We start from the raw sequence: 19,888 nt of genomic DNA, 5'->3' as shown, positions 1-19,888 counted from the left end.
AAAAAGAGTCAGAGCAACAGAGAAACACAGTGAGTTAGAGCGAAAGAGAGACTTGGAGAGAAACAGAGTTGTTAGAGTGGAAGTAAAAGAGAAACAGCATTAGAGCGAAACTGAGACAGAGTGAGCGTGAGAGAAACAGAGAAACAGACAGAGACTGAAAGAGAAACAGAGTTACACTGAAATAGAGTTACAGCGAAACACAGGGAAAGAGAAACAGAGCTAGAGAGAAACACAGAATGAAAGCAAAAGAGAAACAGCTAGAAATAGAACAACAGAGGAAAATAAAGAGTTAAGAGAGAAAGAAGCAGAGTGAGAGAGAAAAGGAAATAGCATGAAGATATAGAGAGGAAAATAAATAGACTTACCTGGAAGTAGGGAAATAGAGTGAAGGAAAGCAAGAAATAGAGCGAGAGAAAATGACTCAATGACACCAAATAAAGACAGGAGCCAAAGGGGGGCAGAGGGGGCGGGAGGGAATCTTAATTAAGGTGGATTCAACTACTATTGAATGACCATTTTTATTTACACTTCAGCAAAACACATGGAAACAACATATACAAATGCAAGTACAGATACAACCCATAGACACGCTGATAAAAGTACAGCTTCGTACACAGCAATACATGGAAACACGGCAGCAAATGCAAATACGGAACAATACAGGGAACCGCAAGCCAAATACACATTGAGACAATAGAACAGTTTTTCTGCTTCTGAAACATCCATTATATCTCATTTTATTGGTACAGGAAATGCAAAACAAAAGCAGCACATGTAAAATAGAACAGTCATCCACCACACGCACCTCCTTCAGCTTGCACACAAACCCACCCTCACTCTCACCTCAAAGCACCTCCCAACAACCCCCAATCATCAACACACACTCGCAGCACTCCTCGGGAACGTGGTTCCCGGGAGCCTCAACACAAACCGGCCTGCCTGACGAAAACCCCGGTCCCTAGGCTGTCGGCACCCAAACTTTGGCGATGAACATCGCCTCGCAGACCGGCCGGGACCGAGGAAAAAAAAACCCAGCCGGGGGGGAAAATTAAAAAAACCCCCCCAGCTGGGGATTTTTTATTCTAAATTTAAAATGTGTTGAAAAACCTGAAAGGCAAAAGTCACGCACACAAGGTTACAACCAGTCAAACCAGTCAGCGCACACACACACACAGGCAAACACAAGCAAACACAGACAACTCTCATACACACACAGTCACTCTTCAGCGTACATGGTAGATTCCAGGAAACTTGTAGCATCAGCAAGCACAGAGATGCTAATCCTCCTCAGAGACCTGGAAGACAACAAGAGGTGGTCAACAAGGGCTTATCTGACAGCAAGTTATCCCCACTCCAGGCCCATATCTCCTATGCCCAAAACTCCACAGAAAAGAGGTGAACTGTGAAGTTTTACAACTGTTCTACCTCACTAAGACTATGTGCCAGGGCAGGGCAGCTCACACATAAGTGGCATAAGATAGCCTGATACAACATAGTCACATACAATAGCATACAGCATAAGCCAGCATAGTCACATACAACATATTCAGATACAATGTAGGCACATACAATATAAACCAACATAGTGAGATGCAATAGACTCAGATACAATGTAGGCACACACAATATAAGCCGACACTGAGAGACGCAATATTGGCGCATTCAACATTGGCACATACAACGTGAGCAGAGACAGGTAGAATACAAGTGCTGACTTCAGATAACTCTGAAAGATACTGCAGGCACGTGAGGGGAATCTAATACCCTCCCTATAAAAGTCCAAGAGAATGGCATCTGAAAAGGCGGCGCTACCGAAGCTGAGAATGAAAACGGATGAAAACGCTCAAGTGTCCGTGTGCCGGCCTCAAAAAGTCAAAATGTAACGAGGCCGGAATAAGGATGATCTGGGAAAGTACGCGAGGAGAATACGGCCGATGTGGGCCGGAATGATGCAGATAAAGCGTCTGGATGTAACAAAGGCCTATCACACAGAAGACAAGGGACACAAACAACACAATGCAGACGCAGACAACACAGCAGACACAACTTGAAACTGCCAGGCAGCTTCACCTTATGGACCCAAGACTCCTAGCACAAGATGAGCCACAGGCTGATGACACCAAAGGAAAGAAAGCTTTAAGGCAATAGCACGTGATGATGAAACGGAACTCCTTACAAGAACTAGCGCCTAAGTTGTTAATACGATGCTCGAGAAGCTGGGTAGGCCGAGAGAAGGAAGCGATGACTGCCGGGGGACCGTGGCGATAGCTCTGGACCCGAAGGCGACCTCCTCGGGTAAAAACGAGGATGTTGAGACTCAAAGACAGATGACGGCGCAAAACACGCGAGAACGCGGAACTGCCCTGCCCGGCAAAGCCTCCGGTGAGGCCGAGGTGAAACCCTCTCCCGTTACTTCCGAGGGGCCCGTCCCACTAGGGCCCTCTCCTCTAAGCTGACTTTGAATTGCCTCCTTTTGCAAAGCTTTTTCCCCTTCACCCAAACACCAGCCCAAACACTTATCTTTCACAAGATGAGTGGACAAAAATCCATCTTCAATGGAAAAGAACACATCCACTTCAGTGCTGCCATATCCAGTCTTGGGCTCTGCACCTCATGGTACCTAAGACAACAAAACAGAAAATGTGACAATTGCCTGACAGAAAAAGTAATCCCCAGGCCTCCCCTGCACCGCTACCCCGGCTCACCTCAGATCATCATTTGACTCCTGAGGCTGCCCGGAGGGTACCTGCAAAAGGAAAAGGCACACATTTAGCGTGCTGTTACACACCGCTCACCTGAGTCATCCTGTCAAAATGTCAACTCACCTGCTTGCCTCTCTTCCCTGGTATGCGTAGGGCCGCAGCAGCTCCCACAAAGAAACAAGGCAAAAAGCAGGCTGAGTTACTGTGAAAACACAATTGCTCCAGTCTGACAGAACTCTGAAACATGTATATCTTAAACTTGTACCCACCAAGCTGCTGGGATCCAGGACTGGAACACCTTGCAAGTGGACCACCTAAAAAAAAAACCCCAAAAAAACTCAACAGTGTATGCTTAGAGTTGCACCAGAAATTGAGACCTGAGCAACAACTGCTTCCATCCACCAGCCAACACTCACCCTGTCTGCTTCACCTGGAGTGCCAATATCATATGTTACCTCCTAAAAATAAAGACAAAGAACAATGAAATACACCTCAACATCAAGTTACTGCTGGTAATACTGTGCATGGGGAGAATGAGACCTGTTAAGGTGTTGAAAGGAAAAAAAAAAAGGCACCACAGTGTTCACAGCTTTCTCCATTCAGGTTTTTTAATTTTGCAGAAAATACAGAGGTTTTTTACTAACTGCACTCTCAATTATATCCAGACATCCAATGGACATGGAGGTCATTTTTCTACTCAGGGTAAGAAAGAGAATGGAGAAAAAAAAAAAAAAACAACAAAAAACAACCCCAAAGAAAACATAAGTTAATGGTTTCTGTGTAGAAGTCCACTGGAAGGGTGGTCAGTGCTCAGAGAATGGGAGTCTCCTGGAAAACAGAGAATGCTTGGTCTTTTTTCATGCTATCCTTTATCTTTTTCATATTAAAGCATGGCACAAATGAATTTAGTGTTCTTTGATGTCAGTCTTTTCCTGGTTTTTCTCTCCTTTAGGGTCAAACTTCCACATACTCTGGGTAAGAAATAGTATTTAAAAAAGGAACAAAGAAAACATGAAAAAATAAAAATTAAAAAAAAACTGAATAAAAATAAAAAGTTTTTAAAAATTAAAAATACAAAAAATAAAAACATGGAAATAAAATAAAAATCTAAAAAAAAATCTAAAAGTAATGTTAAAAAAAGTTAAAAATTAAAAATAAATATAAAATCTTTTAAAGAACACAAAACAACAGCTGGACTGGGATGAGGCCTTCCAGGGGCTTTGCTTCCTACTGGCTCCATCCTTTTTTACCAACTACCTGCAAGAGGAAAAACAACAGGGATAAAGTTTCAAACAGGATGTCCTTGGTTGAGGCACTTCAAAATAAGATTTTTAACAAAACGTCAGCCAAAAAAAGAGAGTCTGAAAATCAAGATATAAGCCTCACAGCTATTTAAAAACAAAACAAAACAAAAAAGCTGTCACTGGTGTGCATAACTTGCCAGCCCCTCATGGTTTGAAGTCCTTAGCATTTATTTTTACCAAGTTGACAACTAAAGCCTTGTAGAAAGGTTAAAAACAAAATCCTGGACAAAACCAGGCATTTTCCCAAGCCCCCTCAGTGTGGAGCTGTGTCAGCCCCAAGTGTTTGGTCCCCCAGCCCAGCCCAGAGCAGGCTCCAGCTGCTCCCCAGGGGGGGTTACCAAGGGACTCACTTGTTTGGAGCTGTAAATGCAGGTGCCCTGCACTGGAGTGCCAATAAATGTGAAATATGGGACTCTCATCATCAACAGTGACTGACCTTCCCTGGGGAGCCCCCTCACCCAGGATGGGGCACTCTGCCATGGATTTAATCCATCTGCATCTGAAAGGAAGTCAGGACAAAAGTCAAAGTGCTGCAAGATAACTTGACAGCTCCAGACAATTTGTGTCAATCTAGGAATACCCTCTACAGCCCAACTACACCCCACATGACAAATTTCAACTCCCCAGGACTTGTCCCATTCCCCCCACACCCAGACTGAGCAACAAGGCAGAGCAGCTCCAGGACAAACACACCAACACCCGTGACACAGGACAAAAGGGGGGACACAACAGGGACAGAAATATCTGGGCAAGAAGAATGACCCTGAGGACCGAGAGAACTCGCAATGAGATGACCGAGGTCAGACCGATGGGGAGCTGACCAGGCTCAGAGAACCCTGCAGGAAGAAGATGCCAACGGGATCACTCATCCCAAGAAACGCAGGGATGGATGCCTGAGAATCCTATGGTCAGAATCCTCCACTCAGCTGTGCACTTTTAGAAGACCTAATCTGCCAGAATGGATCACAGCAGTGCACAGCTGTGGATACAGCTCAGAACAAGACCTGGAAAGGCATCAGAGTGGATGGTTGTGAAGAGAGATGGATCCTGATGTGTCTGAGCACCCGAGTCAAGGGTTTGATGCCTGGCCTGGTATCAGCACCAGGAACAGGGAGATGTTAAGAACGATGCCTGGGGTTTCTAACAGATCCCTCAAAGGGATAACACAACAGACACAGAGCGCACAACAGACAAGTGACACGACCTTGCCCTGGGACTGCTCTGCCCTGCACATCTCAGCACTGGGATCAAAAATGAGACTTTTCCCTTTACACAGCCTAAGGGGTCACATCTTGGACATCCCCATCTCCAAACCTGATTTAAAAACCCCTCCTGGTGACCCCTGAACCCACACCCCACTATCATCCCCTCTGTGGCTCCCAGCCCTCCACTTATCTCTCAGACATCTGGAGATGCAAATCCACATCAGGTACAAAAAAAGGCCACCTCTCCCTCAGGGAAATTCCTGCTGTCACTGGGCTGTTATCTCACACTCAGCTACAATAAAGGAAAGCAAATGTGACCGTGTGATCTCAGCAGCACATGGGCCAAAAACCAGCAATTCTGCTACTCACCACCTCCTAAGCACACCCAGGTCCTCAGGCCCTGTGCTCCAGCTGTGCTCAGACACCAACACTGCGGGGTGTGCCTGGGTTAAGAGCAGACAAGGTGATGTGGCACTGCTGAAACTTGAGCAGACCCTCGCTCCTCCTCCCTGACACACCTCAACTCCTCGGCTGTTACCAAAGCCCACCTGGATGGCCCCTTCAAATGGAGAAGGTCAAGGCTTCACCATAGAGTCCTGTAATGCTCCCACTGTCTGGTTGGTGAGGGGAGCTCGGCATCGTGTGAGTGGAACACCTAAAAACACACAGCACTGGACGCTCAGCGTTCCACCAGCAAGTGAGGCTTGAGCAATAGTAACTGCCTCTGTCCACTGATCACTGCTCACCTCGTACACTTCACCTTGACTGCAAAGACCCAGCTTTGAATCCTAAAAATAAAGACAAAGAGCAGTGCTGTAACATGGCCACCATTTACACTCCCCTGCAAACACAGTGACTGACCTTCTCAGGGGAGCCCCCTCACACAGGATGGGGTGCTCTGCCATGGATGTAATCCATCTGCATCTGAAACAAAGTCAGGACAAAAGTCAAAGTGCTGCAGGATCACTTGACAGCTCCAGACACTTTGTGTCACCCTCACTGTTTTTACTCCTGAGGGGTCCATCCCACAAGGGCTCTCTCCTCTCTCAGGTAACTTTAAATTGCCTCCTGGCACTGAAAAGGTTTCTTCCCTTCTCCCAACCACCAGCCCCAGCAACTTAACTTTTGAATATGAGTGGACAAAATCCATCCTCGGCAGAAATGAACGTGTTGGCTCCGTGGATTTGAAGACGTTCTCTCAGTGCTGCCATATCCAAACTCCAGCTGTGCACCTCCTCACACTACCTGGAACCACAGAACAGAAAATGTGACTATTCCCCTCCAGAAGAGTCACCCCTGGGGCTCCTCTGCACCCCTGTCCCGGCCCCCCCTCAGATCTTCCCCCCACTCCAGAGGCTGCCCAGAGTGAACCCAGCAAAAGGAAAAGGGACACACTGAGCACAGCACTCACCTGTGGGCCACCTGCCCAAGTGCCAACGCACCCACTCCCTCTATTCCCTGGCACACCTGGGGCAGCAGAAGCACCTGCAAAGAAACAAAAAAGGAAAAATTATGCTGAGTTACTATGAAACAGCAACCTCCCTGCTCTGCCTGAAGCACAGCACAAGTGAACCTTGATGTTGCACCCATCTACCCTCCTCTGGCATCCTGGGCCAGCACATCTGCCAAGGAAACCACCCAAAATAAATAAATAAATAAAAACAGTGAATGCTTAGAGTAGAACCAGAAGTGAGACTTCAGCAAAAGCAACTGCTTTTGTCCACCATCACTGCTCACCTCATCCACTTCACCTTGACTGCAGAGATCCAGCCTTACCTCCTAAAAACAAAGACAAAGAGCAGTGCTGTAACATGGCCACCATTTACACCTCCCCTGCAAACGCAAACAGTGACTGACCTTCTCAGGGGAACCCCCTCACCCGGGATGGGGCACTCTGCCATGGATTGAATCCATCTGCATCTGAAACAAAGTCAGGACAAGAGTCAAAGTGCTGCAGGAGGACTCGACAGCTCCAGACACTTTGTGTCAATCCAGGAATACCCTCTACAGGCCAACTACACCCTACATGACAAATTACAAGTACCCAAGACTTGTCCCATTCCCCCCACACCCAGACTGAGCAACAAGGCAGAGCAGCTCCAGGACAAACACACCAACCCCCGTGACACAGGACAGGACAAAAGGGAGGACACAACAGGGACAGAAATCTCTCAGCAAGAAGAATGACCCTGAGGACCGAGAGAACTCGCAATGAGATGACCGAGGTAAGACTGATGGGGAGCTGACCAGGCTCAGAGAACCCTGCAGGAAGAAGATGCCAACGGGATCACTGATCCCAAGAAAGGCAGGGATGGATGCCTGAGAATCCTAAGGTCAGAATCATCTACCTGTCTCTGCATTCTGACAAGACCTAATCCACCTGAATGGATCACAGCAGTGCACAGCTGTGGATACAGCTCAGAACAAGACCTGGAAAGGCATCAGCCTGGACACTTGTGAAGAGAGATGGATCCTGATGTGTGTCTGAGCACCTGAGTCAAAGTTCAATGATATCAGTGCCTGGCCAAGGAACAAGGAGATGTTAAGAACAATGCCTGGGGTCTCCAAAAGACCCCTTGAAGGGTTAAGGCAAAAGACACACAAAACAAAACACACAAAAGACACAGAGTGCACAACAGACAAGTGACACGACGTGCCCTGGGACTGCTCTGCCCTGCACACCTCAGCACTGTGAGACCTTCCCTTCACGTGCCCTAAAGGGGTCACAGCTTGGACATCCCCATCTCCAAACCTGACCCAAAAATCCCTCCCAGTGACTCCCAACCCACACCCCACTTTCACCCCCTCTGTGGCTTTGAGCCCTTCACTTATCTCTGGGATGTCCAGGGATGAGAATCCACATCAGGGGCCAAGGAAGGCTGTCTCTGCCTCAGGGAAATTCCTGCTGTCTCAGTCAGGTGCCATAAAGAAAACCAAACATCCACGGATGATCTCAGCAGGGCTGTTGGGTGAGAGGATCTCAGTGTGAGACAAGTGACCACCTGAAACACACAAACAATAAGGGATGCTCAGAGTTGCACCAGAAACACCACTGCCCTGACCACACAAACATATCAATTTTAGAAAACACAAACAAAAGTCCAGCAAAAAAAAGCCAACTCTTACTATTCCTAGTCCATCTTCCAAATATAAAAAAAATAACCCCTATATCCATTCTCCTCAAAAAACCTCCAAAATACATACTCAGAACCCCCCAATTTAAAGACCTGCCTCTAACCAAAGAAGCATAAAACCCACATCTTTTAAACTATAACAACTCATTAAGCTAACACATCAAAACCACAGAATTTTAGATCCTTAATCAACACCAGCACACCATATACACCAATCCCATCTCTACATACCAAATCAAAACCCATTTTCTATTACTAACATAACAAAAAATTCACAACCTTTAACTGCAATAAAAACTAAAAACACCTAATTAGAAATAAAATAATTTCATTATAACTAAGCAAAAACTTCAAACAAACTTCCTCCAAAATAAACATTTTATCCACCAAAAAAACCTCAAACATTTAAAATAACTACTTCAAAAATGCCTTCTGTACCTTCCAGACTGATTTTGAGAGCAAAGCAAGGAAAGAAAAAGCACGCAGCCTGTTTTAAGAAAACAGTGTTTACTCCTGTGCATTCCCTGTCCAGTGTATTCAGCCCAAGCACAGACAGACTGCAGCACACAGATCTCCTTTGCTCTTAGTTAGTTTTAGCCAGCTAAAGAAAAGCCTTTTTTTTTCCCTTTTTCTTCTGACTGTTTAAACCTGCTGCAGACTGAAAAACCCAGAGAAGCACAACAATAAACAAATCAATCAACAAAAATAAAAATAGCACAAATACACTTAAACTAACAGCACCAAAAACAATTATTCCTAACTCAATGAACCCATAATTCCTCAAAACCATCAAAACAAACAGACCACCTATAAATACACACAAAACCAAAAGACCCATTAGACTACAAACAGTATCCCCTAAATTATCCAAAACTATAAAACATATACCATAGCCAAGCAGGCTAAATAAACAAACCCCAATAACACACAAAAAAAAATCATTTAATTGTAAATATTAAGAAACCCTAAAAAATTAACTACATCACACTGTCTCAAACCCACTAAAACAAACACTAGATGCTCCCTATGATAAAAGCCACCTGACTTATTTATTTATTTATTATTTATTTTATTTTATTTCTTAAATAAATAAACCTTCCCCTATACCTCACACCACAGCCTATTACACCACTGTAAACCTTACAAAATAAACCCTGGAAAAACACAATATCCCCCCAAAAACAATTCAACAACGAAACTCAGTTCAAAAATACTCTGACCATGTGAACTATGAATTCTAACATGAATTAAATACACCACACATCCCTCACCATACACCACCTACGAACAGAATAAAGCCACACAATAAATCACTAAAAACCACCAAACAGAAAAAACCAGCCCTACCCAACCTGAATCCCTCCATACAACACACAAAACCCCAATAACACATTTCAGAAGTCCCTCAAAAAGAGCTACTTAAATCATTTCTACCTCAAATACAAACAAACCCAACCATAAAGTTACCGTCACTCAAAAACCAAATTATATATAACAAATAATACTCCAAAAGTCACACAAAATACTACATATCCCCTAAGTACATAATATTAAATAAAAGCCACACAAAAGTGCCACTATTCATTAAAATTCCAGGTAAAGAGAAAACTCCCCCACTTTAAACACAGACAACAACAGAAAAGGAGTTCCTTCAATCAATTTGAACTCCTTTTATCTCCATAACTCCTTTTTCTTCTGGGAGCACCGGGGAGGGATTGGTGAGACGAAGCTGAAAAGGTAAAAAGTCCCCCCAATAAACCCAAACTGGCTTATCTCTTTAGCATAGAAGTTTGTCCCTCGTCGCTTCCTGAAGTAAAACCCCAAATCCAAGTGCTCCTGCAGTCTCTTCATGAAGCAGAGCCACAACCTAAATACAAATTTCTCACTCCTCACAGCTCGATACCGAATTCAGCTGAGGCTCCCCTTTTAAATTTCCCCTGGCTGGAACCGCCCCCTCATTATCCATCACAGCTCCACCTGTGCTGCTCTGTCCCCCCTCACTGTTCCCAGCTCCACCTGGGGCTGCTCTCTCCCCTCCCCATCCTGTGCCATCTCTCACCTGCAGCTGCTGCCACTCCGAGGCTGAGGGCAGAGGGGACTTGCTGTTCATTCCCGGGACGGTTCATTGTCTGCAGCTGACACGATGGGGCACCGGGCTTCCCTTGCTGTGGATAAGGACCCCTCTTCTCCTGCAAGTGCCCGAGGCTGGAACTGGGATTCCACCTCTGAAAGTACCTATGCCTGAGGTTCATAATTCCTAAGGAAATTCCCCAGAAATCGTTACCCTTCATTTACAAATATTCCTTTGGAATCACTCCTGACTTGTCCTTCTGTGGAAGCGTTTCAAACGTTCATTGGAGAGCTCAGGAGCCGAGTTGGCTTGTTTATGACTTGGCTGACAAGCCCAGACAAAACCCAAACACGGAGAACCCCGGCACTGACCGGCCCTGCCCCGTGAACTGCCCGGCTCCGCCCCCCCGGGCTCCGCCCCCCCCGGCTCCGCCCCCCCGGCTCCGCCCCCCCGGCTCCGCCCCCCCCGGCTCCGCCCCCCCGGCTCCGCCCCCCCGGCTCCGCCCCCCCGGCTCCGCCCCCCCGGCTCCGCCCCCCCGGCTCCGCCCCCCCCGGCTCCGCCCCCCCCGGCTCCGCCCCCCCCGGCTCCGCCCCCCCCGGCTCCGCCCCCCCCCCCGGCTCCGCCCCCCCCGGCTCCGCCCCCCCCCCGGCTCCGCCCCCCCCGGCTCCGCCCCCCCCCCCGGCTCCGCCCCCCGGCTCCGCCCCCCGGCTCCGCCCCCCGGCTCCGCCCCCCGGCTCCGCCCCCCCGGCTCCGCCCCCCCGGCTCCGCCCCCCCGGCTCCGCCCCCCCCCCCCCGGCTCCGCCCCCCCCCCGGCTCCGCCCCCCCCCCGGCTCCGCCCCCCCCCGGCTCCGCCCCCCCCCGGCTCCGCCCCCCCGGCTCCGCCCCCCCGGCTCCGCCCCCCCGGCTCCGCCCCCCCGGCTCCGCCCCCCCGGCTCCGCCCCCCCGGCTCCGCCCCCCCGGCTCCGCCCCCCGACCTGCCCTGCCCGGGATGGGGGCGGGACCAAACTTCCACATGCTCGGGGGAAAAAAGAGTAAGGAAAAAAAAAAGGAACAATGAAAACATGAAAAAAAATATTATAAAAAAAAAAAAAATCTCAAAAGTTAATAAAAAATTAATAAAAGAAAAGAAATAAAATCTAAAATAAATTTAAAATATAATTTAAAATTTTAAAAATACAAAATAAATAACATGAATGTAAAAACTGAAATAACATCCATAAATTAAAAAAAAAAATAAAAGTCATTAAGATTTTAAATAGTAATAAAGAAAAATTTGAAAAATTTAAAAATAAATAATAGACTAAAAACATAAAAATTAAAGAAATAAACCAAAAGCATTTTAAAAAGACAAAACAAAAAAATTTAAAACATTAACCACAATACAATATTTAACATAAAATACAAAAATCAAAAAGTAAAAAATAAAATAAACGATAAGTAAAAAAAATTACGAAATTAAATAAACACAGCCCTCCCCTCATGCCACTTCCTAACACAGGCCCCAGGAGTTTTCTTGATTAGGCAGGGATAGGGAAAACAAACCCAGTGCCTCCCAGAAAATAAGGTTTTCTAGAAAATTCCCAGTTTTGCTTGGAAACAAATTCTGTTTTAGCAGGAAGTTCACTTTGGATGAACAGCCACATGTGCCAAGGCAGGAAAGAACCACCCCCTTGTGTCCAAGGAACAGCAACTAGGCCAGGATTTAAGTTTTAATGGGACTTATGTAATTAAAAACACACTCAGTTGAACTTGAAAACAAGATGAATCGAGGCAATTAAACACTTTACAAGTTTTCCTGGGAATTCCCAGAATTCTGTGGATATAGTGCTGACACATTCCTGATTTACCAACCTTAACTGGGGAAATTTCCTTGGAAATGTCCCCTAAGAATTAGCTAAATTCCAACTTGGATGAAAAATAGGAAAAAATAAATATTGCCTTACTAAAATCAGAGAGAGGAAAAACATGAAATAAAAGGAAGGAATAATATCTAACTCCCAGCTTGCCTAGAAAACAAGCTCAGGAATTTCCAACATGGAAAACTTTTGGAACAGCCAGGAAGTCTGTGGAAGTCTATGGAATGATGATTTCAAATCTGCTTCCTCTGCTCTGATTTTCAAGGGAAGAGGGAGTTAAACATGCCTATTTACTCCTATTCCAGAATGATTTCTAGTTTGTGGGAGTAACAATCCAAAGAAACTCCAATCTTACTTGTATTTGACAGATGAAACTCCCAGCAGAGTTCGGAAGTTTCAATGGAACCAAAGAGCCACAATTCCTGGAATAACAAAATTAGACTCAGCAAAAGTCAGGAATTCTATTGACAAATCCATGGAGGAGGAGGAGGAGGATGACACCAGGAACACAAACCACCTGAAAGCAACGATTTACTGTAAAGGGCAGGAAATCAAATGGACAGTCTCTGGTTCTGATCAGGTGTTTCTCCAGGAGTCAGAGAGAAAAGTGGGAACCCTGCACTGGGATAAGGCCTTCCTGTGGCTTCACTTCCTACTGGCTCTCTCCTTTTTTCCAACTACCTGCAAGAGGAAAAACAGCAGGAATAAAGCTTTAAACAGGAGGTCCTTGGTTCAGGCAGATTGAAGTGCAGCTCCCAGGGAGCGAGTCCAGGCTGGGCCCAGGGGAGCTCCGGGAATCTGGGATTGCCCGTGGGATTAAAGGGCTGGAAAAGCAGGACCCACCTGCCGGGTTTAGTGCTGGGACACAGCAAGGCCTCGGCTCAGGGGCAGCAGTTAGAGCTGGGACTGCAGGAGAACACCCCAAAGCCAGGTTAAACATCCAGCATGACACGCAGCCCGCTCCAGGAGAAACTCAGGAGGGAGAAGCCCCCGGATGCTCCGTGTTCCTTGTCCTTGGCAGCTTTGCCAGGGCCTCCCTCAGAATACTGACCTCACCCTGCAGCTCCCACAAAATAGGAGAACTTATGGAAATCACCCAGCAATCCATGGATTTCCAGGTATTAAGAACCAAAGCAGCTGCCTCTCAGTGGTGTCCCCAAGGCCCAGCAGTGCCCAGCACCTCTGACTGGAATTTGTGGGGTCCCAGCACAGCCCCAGAGCAGCAGAAAAACCCACCTCCAGACTCCCCAGAGAGATGACAGGAGCGCCCTCCCTGCGATGCCTGCTGAGCCAAGTGGAGCTGGCAGGGTGACCCATAGACATTCTGTGTTCACCTTTCAACAGAGTCAATACTGAAACAGAACAAATCTCTCTCGGTGTTGAGATGCCTTCAGGTGCACCTGGAGATGCTGCAGTGTCCTTCAGCAGCCAAAACAGAACAGGGTTTCTACAGTGCTGTAAGTGAGAAATACAATTGAATCAGAAGAAAATAAAAGGAAGCACCTCTCCCCCTGCTTTTTATATTAAAAAAACCATACAGTAGAATTTTTTTAAGCGCTCATTCTTGTTTTACACTGTGTAAATTACAAGCACTCAACTTCCAGCCTGAATTTGCAACAGCCCCTCAGGCTGACTGACCTCAGCCAGACCACCAGAATCACTGAATTGTGGAAGGGAAAGCTCATCCCATTCCAGCCCCACCCAGGGCACGGACACCTTCCACCAGATCCAGGGGCAGCCACAGCTTCTCTGGGGAACCTGCGCCAAGGCCCCGCCGCCCTCACAGGGAACAATTCCTTCCTGATATTTAATCTAAACCGGCCTCTGAGGCATAAATTGAAAAATCACAACTAATCCTTTATAGTAAATTAAAGAGCATATACAGTATAATAGAATATATTCCAAGTAGTATTTTAAAATATATAAGATAGCATTTAGTAATACTGTGCTTATTACTTTTTTGCATATATTTAAACATTACAAATATGAAACCTTCAGCACAATCAGAAAATGAACTACAAGAACTAACCTAAACAACAGAAAAACAGCGTTAAGAGCACAAGTAAAGAAAAGAACACAGACTCTAAAACAATATGTTCTCTTAAAATTGTGCCAAAAAAGCCAAAGCACACATGAGAAAGATAAAGGTGAAAAAAATAATAAAAAATGACCCCCACCACGGCCTGGAGACCACCACCACTAAACACTGAGCGTGCCCAGAAAAGCATAAAGTGATTACCATATCAAAGGAAAATAAGCAAGATCAAAAAATAAATATGTATGAAGAAAGTCTGTAAGATATCCTGCATATATAAAACCTCAGAAAATAAGAAAGGGGGCAAATCCCCTGGGGGGTATGCGTGTCTTTGATAAAATTATTCCCCACGCCAATACATACAAACCGCTCTAACAACGAGGATTAGTTGTGGAGTTCTTTCCGCGTCGTTTCAGCCTCCCTTCATCCTGATGAAGCCGTTCCCCTTGTCCATCACTGCGTGTCCTTGTGAGAAATCCCCCTCCATTAGGGCATAAGCGGCTGGCACAGACCCCCCCAAATCAATGTTCTGGGGTCTCCCGGGGCCACACGAGCACTCCGGGCGTTTTACCGGCTTCTCCTGCCGCCTTCCCCGGGAACCCCCTGGGCTCGGCTCCAGCGCCGACAGCGAGTGCTCCAGCTCCGGGCACAGCGCCAGCGTGTCCCGCCCGCCCGCCGGGGGATCGGCAGCGGCCCCGACACCACCTTCGAATGGCCCGCCGAGGAAACGGCAGTGACGGAACAGCGGCCCGGGGCCGCCCCGAACTGCCCTCGGCTCGGCTGGGCGCGGCTCGTTCGGTTCGGCTGAGAGGGGCGACGTTCGGGGAAACTCGGCTGGGTTCGGCTGTTCGGGGAAACCCGGCGATTTCCGTCAGTAGTCGGCTATTCTCGGCTGTTCGGAGAAACTCGGTCATTATCGTCAGCCGTCGGCTATTCTCGGCTGTTCGGGGAAACCCGGCGATTTCCGTCAGTAGTCGGCTCTTTTCGGCTGTTCGGAGAAACTCGGTCATTTCCGTCAGCCGTCGGCTATTCTCGGCTGTTCGGCTATACTCGGCGATTTCCGTCAGCCGTCGGCTCTTTTCGGCTGTTCGGCAACTCTCGGTCATTTTCGTCACACCTCGCCTTTTTTGGTGGCAAAGAGCATTACGTCACTTTCGCCCCTCCCCGCCGCCATCTTTAGAAGGTCAAGAGCAGCGAGCCGAGCCGCCATCTTGGTTGTGGCGCCCCTTAAGACCCCCCCATAGGTGTCTAAAACAGGCGCCTGACTAAAATGAGTAACCTGAACCCGCCTGCGGCGCGGATGAACCCACAGCCCGTGTCCCTACACCTGGAGACGCCACAGAAAATTGTCTCCGGGCGGCGCTGTGGTCGAGATTTTTGTGCAGGCAGTCTGATAAACACACATGGGGGGTCCTCATTTTTCCCGCCCTTTTCGCCGCCATCTTTGGAAGGTCGAGCGCCGCGAGCCGCGCCGCCATCTTGGTTGTGGCACCCTCCCCAAATGTCCCCCTCGGCTGCTCGCACAAGCGCCTGACAACATCGACTGCCCAAACACTGCCGTGGCGCCGCTCAGCCCCCATCCCTTGTCCCCGCACCTGCGTATGCCGCGGAAAAATCGCTCCCGGGTGGCTCCGTGGTCCGGGTCGCGCGCAGGCAGCCGGCTGCCACGTGCCCTGGGTCCCCTCAATTTTTTTCCCCCTTTTTTGGCCGTGATCTTTCGGTCCTCGGGCAGCAGCACTGCCCGTGAGCTCACAGCCCGGGGCTGCTGCGCACCTCGGGTACCGGCACGGGGGAGAATTGCAGTACCGCTGTATGGCCACAGGATGGCAGAACTGCCGCACAGCTCTCGGGACGGGCACGGGGGACAGTTGCAGTACCGATCTTTATCCACAGGATGGCAGCATTGCCTTACAAATCAGCTCGGGGGGAGCTGCAGTACCGATCTTTATCCACAGGATGGCAGCATTGCCTTACAGATCGGCCGGGGGGGAGCTGCTGTACCGCTCTGCGTGCACACGGTGGCAGCACTGCCGCAGGGAGCGGAGGCAAAAAAGAACGTGGCCAAAATTCCCCTTCCAAACATCCTCTAAAATAAATGCCCCAAAAGCTCCCCAACCCCAACAACTACGAGAACCCTGCCATCAACCAAACCGAATCCAAAAAAGCCTTCAGTTTAGGCTGCATTTCAAAATTACTTCTATTTCTTATTTTGATATATCTAATAACCATTACAAATTTATCTATTATATCATGTACATTATTTTTAAGTATATTTTACATATTATAATAAATGGAACAAGTAATAATATAGTGTATCAATAGTGTATCTATTCCTATTACCTTTCATATTTTATAGTTCTCATTTTGTTACTTATATTTTTATTTTTTGCATTTGTATTTTTTTTTCAATTCGTATTTACTTCTTTCCACTTTTAACCAATATTTTAAACTATATGAATTCAATGACCTAACACATCAGAACCATAGTTAATTAGAATTGAATGAGCCTGGTTTTCTAAGAGATAAATATTCAATCTTTATTAAAATAATATGGGCATATTTTCTCTTTCTGCGTGCTTTTGGGGAGAAAGGGTTTGTTTTGGATTTCTTGGCTAATAAACAAGGAGGTGCAAAGAGCTACAAAAATAAATCCCTATATTATTTTATCTCTGCCTCTGAAATACACCTCGACATCAAGTTCCTGCTGGTAATACTGTGCACAGGTAGAATGAGACCTGAAAGGAAAAAACAGGCACCACAGTGTTCACAGCTTTCTCAGTTCAGGTTTATTAATTTAGTAGAAAACACACAGGATTTTTAGTAACTCCGCTCTCAATTATATCCAGACGTCCAGCAGACAGGGAGGTCATTTCTCAACTTCTTCCTTGCTGAGAGCCAACCGCCCACATACTCGGGGGAAAAAAAGAGGGTGGATTTTATCCCCCTGCATCTGAAAGAAAGTCAGGACAAAATTCAAAGTGGTGCAGGAGAACTTGACAGCTCCAGACACTTTGTGTCCATCTAGGGATACCCACTGCAGTCCAACTACACCCCACATGACAAATTTCAACTCCCCAAGACTTGTCCCATTCCCCCTACACCCAGACTGAGCAACAAGGCAGAGCAGCTCCAGGCCAAACACACCAACACCCGTGACACAGGACAGGACAAAAGGGGGAACACAACAGGGACAGAAATATCTCGGCAAGAAAAATGACCCTGAGGACCGAGAGAACTCGCAATGAGATGACCGAGGTAAGACCGATGGGGAGCTGACCAGGCTCAGAGAACCCTGCAGGAAGAAGATGCCAACGGGATCACGGATCCCAAGAAATGCAGAGATGGATGCCCGAGAATCCTATGGTCAGAATCCTGTACCTGTCTCTGCATTCTGACAAGACCTAATCCACCTGAATGGATCACAGCAGTGCACAGCTGTGGATACAGCTCAGAACAAGACCTGGAAAGGCATCAGCCTGGACACTTGTGAAGAGAGATGGATTCTGAGGAGCCTCTGAGCTCCCGAGTCAAGGGTTTGATGCCTGGCCTGGTATCAGCACCAGCACCAGGAATAGGAAGATGTTAAGAACAATGTTAACAACAATGTTAACAACAATGTTAAGAACAATGCCTGGCATTTCCAAAAGACCCCTTGAAGGGTTAAGGCAAAAGACACACAAAACAAGACACACAACAGACACAAAGTGCACAAGAGACAAGTGACACGACGTGCCCTGGGACTGCTCTGCCCTGCACACCTCAGCACTGTGATCAAAAATGAGATGTGCCCTTTGTGTAGCCTAAGGGGTCACATCTTGGACATCCCCATCTCCAAACCTGATTTAAAAACCCCTCCTGATGACCCCTGACCCCACACCCCACTTTCATCCCCTCTGTGGCTCCCAGCCCTCCACTTATCTCTGGGATGTCCAGGGATGAGAATCCACATCAGGTGCCAAGGAAGGCTGTCTCTGCCTCAGGGAAATTCCTGCTGTCACTGGGCTGGTGTCTCGCACTCAGCTACAATAAAGAAAAGCAAACGTGACCGTGTGATCTCAGCAGCACATTGGCCAAAAACCAGCAATTCTGCTACTCACCACCTCCTGAGCACATCCAGGTCCTCGGGCCCTGTGCTCCAGCTCTGTTCAGACACCAACACTGCGGGATGTGCCTGGGTTAAGAGCAGACAAGGTGATGTGGCACTGCTGAAACTTGAGCAGACCCTCCCTCCTCCTCCCTGACACACCTCAACTCCTCGGCTGTTACCAAAGCCCACCTGGATGGCCCCTTCAAAGGGAGAAGATCAAGGCTTCACCACAGAGTCCTGTAATGCTCCCCAAGGGCTCATGAGTGAGGCAGACTGGGAAAGTAGTCCAGTTGGTGAGAGGGGAGTTCAGTGCAGTGCAAGTGGATTGCCTAAAACACACAATAAAGGATGCTTAGGGTTGCACGAGCAAGTGAAACTCCAGCAGAAGCAACTGCTTCTGTCCACCCATCACTGCTCACCTCGTCCACTTCACCTTGACTGCAGAGATCCAGCTTTGAATCCTAAAAATAAAGACAAAGAGCAGTGCTGTAACACGGCCACCATTTACACTCCCCTGCAAACATAGTGACTGACCTTCTCAGGGGAGGCCCCTCACCCAGGATGGGGCACTCTGCCATGGATTGAATCCATCTGCACCTGAAACAAAGTCAGGACAAGAGTCAAAGTGCTGCCGGAGAACTCGACAGCTCCAGACACTTTGTGTCAACCTCTCTCTTTTTACTCCTGAGGGGTCCATCCCACAAGGGCCCTCTCCTCTAAGGTAACTTTAAATTGCCTCCTGGGACTGAAAAGGTTTTTCCCCTTCTCCCAACCACCAGCCCCAACACTTAGCTTTTGGAATACGAGGGGACAAAAATTCATCCTTGACAGAAATGAACGTGTTGGCTCCGTGGATTTGGAGACGTTCTCTCAGTGCTGCCATATCCAAACTCCAGCTGTGCACCTCCTCACACTACCTGGAACCACAGAACAGAAAATGTGACTATTCCCCTCCAGAAGAGTCACCCCTGGGGCTCCTCTGCACCCCTGTCCCGACTCCCCCTCAGATCTCCCCCCACTCCAGAGGCTGCCCAGAGTGAACCCAGCAAAAGGAAAAGGGACACACTGAGCACAGCACTCACCTCTGGGCCACCTGCCCAAGGGCCAACTCACCCCCTCCATCTATTCCTGCCCTGGGCAGCAGCAGCACCTGCAAAGAAACAAAAAAGGAAAAAATCATGCTGAGTTCCTGTGAAACAGCAACCTCCCTGCTCTGACTGAAGCACAGCACAAGTGAACCTTGATGTTGCACCCATCTACCCTCCTCTGGCATCCTGGGCCAGCACATCTGTCAAAGGGACCACCTAAAATAAAATAAAACAGAACAGTGAATGCTTAGAGTAGAATCAGCAAGTGAGACTTGAGCAACAGCAACTGCTTCTGTCCACCATCACTGCTCACCTCGTCCACTTCACCTTGACTGCAGAGACCCAGCTTTGAATCCTAAAAATAAAGACAAAGAGCAGTGCTGTAACATGGCCACCATTTACACTC

The 19,888-nt window shown here is 47.7% G+C and overlaps 3 long non-coding RNA genes across 4 annotated transcripts in view; all 3 read right to left on the bottom strand.

The window, feature by feature from the left end:
- LOC310914759 overlaps positions 1–19,888 on the bottom strand; it is a 59,441-nt gene that overhangs the window by 34,956 nt on the left and 4,597 nt on the right. The window lies entirely within an intron of this gene.
- On the bottom strand, positions 5,394–19,833 carry LOC310914761. 2 transcript variants are annotated; one of them, XR_014591097.1, is made up of 4 exons: positions 19,796–19,833; positions 5,730–5,866; positions 5,581–5,654; positions 5,394–5,503 (listed from the first exon to the last, which is right to left on the bottom strand). It is a non-coding gene; the product is annotated as an uncharacterized lncRNA (long non-coding RNA). The 2 variants fall into 2 exon arrangements; XR_014591098.1 differs by having other exon boundaries at positions 5,760–5,866.
- Positions 6,341–7,447, bottom strand: LOC310914760. The gene is made up of 3 exons (XR_014591096.1): positions 6,949–7,447; positions 6,623–6,696; positions 6,341–6,456 (listed from the first exon to the last, which is right to left on the bottom strand). It is a non-coding gene; the product is annotated as an uncharacterized lncRNA (long non-coding RNA).

Source organism: Zosterops lateralis (genome assembly GCF_965231275.1).
Source record: "Zosterops lateralis genome assembly, chromosome: 13".
Classification (NCBI taxonomy): domain Eukaryota; kingdom Metazoa; phylum Chordata; class Aves; order Passeriformes; family Zosteropidae; genus Zosterops; species Zosterops lateralis.
Note: the sequence above shows the minus strand (reverse complement) of the source record. Positions and strands in the feature narration are given on the sequence as shown.